Source organism: Arvicola amphibius, chromosome 12 (genome assembly GCF_903992535.2).
Source record: "Arvicola amphibius chromosome 12, mArvAmp1.2, whole genome shotgun sequence".
NCBI lineage: Eukaryota > Metazoa > Chordata > Mammalia > Rodentia > Cricetidae > Arvicola > Arvicola amphibius.
Window position 1 is genome coordinate 56,206,262 of NC_052058.2, and position 6,000 is coordinate 56,212,261.

Genomic DNA, 6,000 nt, shown 5'->3' on the forward strand with positions numbered 1-6,000 from the left:
CTTCAATGGAAAATCTTTTTTATCCTGCTGCTTATTACCTGATATATTATTTATCAGAAAGGTTTTTTTACCCATAACTCACAAGCTCAGGACTTACTGTACATTTGGGGAAAGAGATTGCTGCCAACAAATACATTTTTTGATTGCTATCGTAAGATTGCTATTGTGTTTTCCCCCGCTGGAGCTACTATTGAGCTCTGAGCAGTTTCAGTCAGGAGCAGAAAAATCAGAAATTGTTATTGAAATAATTATTTCTCTCTGTATCACTGTGTAGGTGACAGTCATGTGCAAAAAAATACACTAATTTTGTGCAAGCATACGATTTTCTTTTTTTTTTTTTTCAAAAAAGAAGAGAAAGATGCATACACACACACAAATATAAAACCTTCATCCCCACTCGGTATTATGAGATTCTTTTTTTAGGACCTTTAGAAGACTTCCAAGCTAAGAGACCTCATCCAAATGAATCCCAAATGCTTCCTGAAGAATTCTCGTCTAATGAGGCATTTTAAGCAAGACATCCTTTCAACCCATCTGTCTACATAAAGCTAGTGAAAGTAAGACCGGGCCTTGTGCTGACGGGGCCTTGTGCTCTCGGCACCACGCAGAGCGATTGGGCTCCACTTGGCACACTCGGCCTTTCTGCCCTCACAGTAAGACTGAAATGTCTCCTCCTCCACGAAGGCAATGGGAAAGGCTTTCAAACTCTCTCTGTTCCTTGTCCTTTATAGAATGCACCTTGGTGTCCTGCAAGCTCTTAAGAGGCAGGAACAGGCAGATCTCTGTGAGTTCCAGGCCTGCATGTTTTACATAGCGAGTTCCAGGGCTACAAAGTGAGACCGTGTCCAGAGAAAGAAAAAGAAAAAGAAAGTTTAAAAAAAAATGCAACTCTCTACTAATTTATATTTTTTTCTATTTATCTTTCTTTTTAAATATTATTTATTTATTTATTTATTTATTTATTTATTTATTTATTTTGTGCTTGTGTGGTCATGTGAGGGAGTGTTACGGCCAGTCGCGAAGGTCAGAAGACAGGCCACAGAAGACACCTGGCCAGATTTGGCAGCAGGCACCTCTGCCGCTGGGCCTCACCAGTTCTCCTTACTTCTCTTCAAGGTCGCTAGTAAATATAAACACTCCACAAGAGCAGTGAGACAGAGAGTTTTCTGCTCATCCATGTAAGGCCAGGGCTCATTCTGATAAAACATTCAAAACAGGTGATAGTTACGGTGGTTAAAGTGCTGGCCCCAAGACAAGCATAGCGGTGAAGGCCTTTAAACACAGCACTTGGGAGGCAGAGGCAGGTGGATCTCTGTGAGTTTGAAGCTTGCCTGACCTGCATAGTAAGTTCTAAGACAGCAAGAGCCACACAGTGTAATCCTAGCTCAAGCAAACAAAATAAAACAAAACAAACAGACAAACAAGCTCTGGCCTCTCAAACAAGCAAAAGGACCAAAGTTTGGATCCCAGAGCTAATGGAAATATCAAGAGAGTGGAGTGGAGCTAATGGAAATATCGAGAGAGTGAAGTGGAGCTGGCCTGCAGTCTCGAAAATCAGGGGTGGGAACTCCCAAAGAAGCTGGCTAACTATGAGGTTGGGAAGCTCTGGGTTTGGTTCAGAGACCTGTCTCGATGAATAAGCAAAAAATGATTTTCCAAATCAATATCTGGCCTCTACATTTACATGCATGTGGGCGTGCGCGTGCGCGCGCGTACACACACACACACACACACACACACACATATACACTACACATACACCCACACATTTTTGAGGCCCTCCCCCAAGGAAATGTGTCTCATATACACATGGAAGAAAGGGAAAGAAAATGTTTAAAAATAAATTTACAGCAGAAGTATATAAAGGATGTTTTCAGGGGCCTCTGATTCTCAAACTCTGGCAGAGATATAAAACCCTTGAAGCATCTCAGATACCAGAAACACAAATGATAAACTAAGTTTGTTATTGTCAGACATCATTAAAACTAGAAGTTTAGTGCCCCCCAAAGGACAACATCAGAAAGAGAAAGGACAATTCACAGAATGGGCTAAAATGCTTGCAAATCACAAACTGCCCAAGGCCTAGCATCCAGGTAGATCTGAGAAACTGTCTCTCAACCAAAAGAGCTCATTTTCCAAATGCACATAGGTTCTTCTCCAAAGAAGGTAAATCTACAGCCAATGAGCCCACAAAGCTCCTCGGGATGATTAGTCATTAGAGAAAAACAAATCAGCAACAGTGGCATTCTATTTTACACCCACCAGGATGGCTATGATCAGAAAGACAATAACAAGAGTTGCGTAAGCTGTGACGGAACTGGAGAGTTCGTGCTTGACAGCTACTCCTGAAAGCAGATTGGCGGTTCTTCAGAAATGCCACATATAAGGTGATCATTCAGTCCTGGGATTCCAGACCTAGGTATCTACCCAGGGAAAGCGAATGGAGAAGCATGCGCATGAATCTTATCATAACTTACCATGAGTAGACACTTCTCAAAGTCTCCCACCTGGATGCATAAGCAAAATGTGGCAAATCCACACAATGGAACATTACTTAGCCATTGTGGATGAAGTCATGCTAATTGAAAGAAGGCAGACATAACAGAACACATATTGTATGACTCTCCTTACATAAGATATGCAGAATGGACGAACTTGTAGTGACAGAAATTAGCTTGTGAATTGTCTGAGACTAGGAATGGGGTAAACATGCAAGATGGCTGATGATGGGTACCAGGTTGTTTCTAGAGAGGATAGAAATATTCAAAAGTTATGTATGATGAAGATTCCATGAAGCTTAAGACCAATCAGCTGTATAGTCTAAATGAGTGAAGTTAATGATGTATGAATTGTCTTTAAATAGAGATGTTTGGAACAAAAGAAATTCCCTGAAGAATTTGTAAAAATGGATCTTGGGCCCCCTTTCAGAGAGACCCTTCTTGAGTTCTGAGTAGCTGCTTATCTTTAGTCAGGGTTACTATTTTATTTATTTACTTATATTTATGGTTTTTTGAGACAGGGTTTCTCTGTAGCTTTGGAGCCTGTCCTGGAACTAGCTCTTGTAGACCAGGCTGGCCTCAAACTCACAAAGATCCGCCTGCCTCTGCCTCCCAAGTGCTGGGGTTAAAGGTGTGTGCCACCACCGCCGGGCTAGGGTTACTATTTTATGATACAACACCATGACCAAAAGTAAGTTGGGGAGCTGGGGTGGGAAAAGTTTATTTGGCTTATACTTCCACATCATAGTCTGTCATTGAAGAAATCTGGTCAGAAAACTGAAGGCAAGAGCTGATGCAGAGGCCATGCAGGCAAGAGCTGATACAGAGGCTATGCAGGGGTGAGGCCGTGCAGGGGTGCTGCTTACTGGTTCTCTCACCAGGGCATGCTCAGCCTGCTTTCTTAGAGCCCAGGACCACTGCCCAGGGCTAGCACCACCCACAGTGGGCTGGGCCCTCCCCCATCAATCACTAATTAAGAAAACGCCTTACAGCTGGACCTTATGGAGGCATTTTCTCAATTAAGGCTCCTTCGTTCCAGAGGACTCCAGCTCGTGTCAAGTTGACAGAAAACTGGACAGCACGCTGCTGCTTGCTCATGCGCAACCACACTCACTTCTGCAGAGAGCGGACTCTTGAAGACTTACTGGGAAACCACGGCTTCCACCTGGGGATGGACCATGGGGTCCACAGGACCTTGATTTCCCTTCCAGCTCCAGCGTGCACTCCGCTTCTCAGCATCACCCATCTCCTTAGTCACAGTGATTGGTTCACCAGGAGACAGGAGCCATCCCTCTGTTTCAAGTGAAGTCTTGAGGACATTTCTGAGACTATATGCCACTGAGGCTGAGAATGAGTATGGCTGAATGGTAGAGCATTTGCCTAGCGTGTCTGGGTTCACTCCATAACAACACAAACAAAATGCAGCAACTAATTTATTCCCTCCATGGTCCAAAGTGAGGAAGGTTGTAGCCCTAGTTTTAGCAGTCATTTTGGGACCTCAGGAGGGATCCTGTCTATGTAAAACCCAAACTGAAGAAACAGCACACACAGGGCTGGAGAGAGGCCTCAACAGTTAAGAGCACTTGCTGTGTTTGCAGAGGAGGTGGGTTCTGTTCTAAACACCCCCATAGTGTCTCCTAACGTCTTTAACTCCAGTTCCAGGGGCTCTAACACCCTCTTCTGACATCTGCGGGTACTACACACACACACACACACACACACACACACGTGATTTGTACACACACACACACACACACACACACAAATGAGCAGGAAAAAACTCATACACATAAAATAAAATAACTAGCCAGATGTGGTGGCGCAGGCTCCCAAGTCCCAGTACTTGGGAGGCAGAAGCAGGTGGATCTCGGAATTTGAGGACACCCTGGTCTAGAGAGCTAGTTCCAGGTCAGCCAGGGCTACACAGAGAAACCCTGTCTCAAAAAACCTAAATAAATGAATAAACAAACTTAAAAGAAACATCACGAAAGTGAGTGAGAAAGAATTTAGGCCCTGGTTGTACCCTTTGACCCTGGATGAAGGTTTCCCTGCAAGTGGAGCGTTTCGCCCCTGATCATTCACAGAAGGCTATATTACTTTTCTTACCTAATTTTTAAGGTTTAAAATTTATTTCCCAAAATTTCATTTTTCTATACAGTGTGCTGTGACCATATTCACTCCCAATAGCCTTTCTCATTCTCCTCCACTCCTGCCAGCCCCTTCTTCACAACTAGCCCCCTCCTACATTCATGCCTTTATTTATGCATTTATGTTACCCCCACTGAGTTTATTAGGGTTGCTTGTTGAAAATGGGTAGTGAGTATCTCGCAGAGCGTGGCAATTTTACCAATGACTACATAAATGAAGAAGATGGCATTGCCTCCCCTGGTAACCACTAGCTGCCAAGAGTTTCTCATGGAGGGATGGAGCCTGTAATCCATCTCTCAACCCAGGATACTTCAGAGGACTCATTTTTGGGCAGGTCTTGTGCAAGCATCCACAGATGCTGTGTATCCCTCACTACAGTGCCCTGAGATACCCAGAGGATGAGGTTTCTTCCAGATCTTACATTTTTCTGCCCCTTCTGCAGTGTTCCCTGGGCCTCAGAGTAGGTAATATACATACCCCGTGTAGGACTGAGTACTGAGGGTTGTTAAGTCACAGAAGTTTGATGAATTTTGAGTGTCTGCATTAACTGCCGCCCACTAGCAAAGAAGCTTCTTTTCCAAGGTTAAGAAGGAACCAACAACTCTTTAATTAAGTAAGTATGGATTTAAAGTTGTCACGAGGTTTAGACAGTAGCAGGAAAATAGAGATATACCCAGGAAGGCTCTCATCACGGAAGGCGTGAACATAACATGACTAACAAGAGCTAAGTGGTGTTAGCAAACTGATGGTCACCACCAGAAGTGGAAACAAATGTTCCCCATGCTGGCTTTCCAGAAGGTTCATTTGCTGCTTTGTGTCTGCCTTGAAGTCATCTATGATTTTATGCACTGTACACCTCCCCTAGAGCAGTTTCATCAGCTTGTTCTCTCTCTCTCTCTCTCTCTCTCTCTCTCTCTCTCTCTCTCTCTCTCTCTGTATGTGTGTGTGTGTGTGTGCATGCTTGTGCTCATGCATGTGTATGTATAGGAAAGGCAAAGGGGGAGGAAAATTTGTCTCAGATCATAGGATATATAGATACTTGAACATTTCTGTCAGAACCTTTACTCATAAAGGATGGATTATCCATGTCTGTTAAACTCAGACACTTTTCTGCAAAGATGGTCTACAGCACATAGACAGATACTCAGATCTGACAAACTTGGTTTAGGTTCTTTTTATGCCTGTTTCATTATTGCAAAAGAGAGGGCAGATAAAATTGTCTCTCCTCAAGGCAGCCAAGAATCAGAAAGAAATAGAGAGGGGACCAAAGACATGACATGGCTTCAGACACGCACCCCCAGTGGATACTTACTTCCTCCAACCAAGCCCCACCCCCATTCCCTAGTTCCTACCA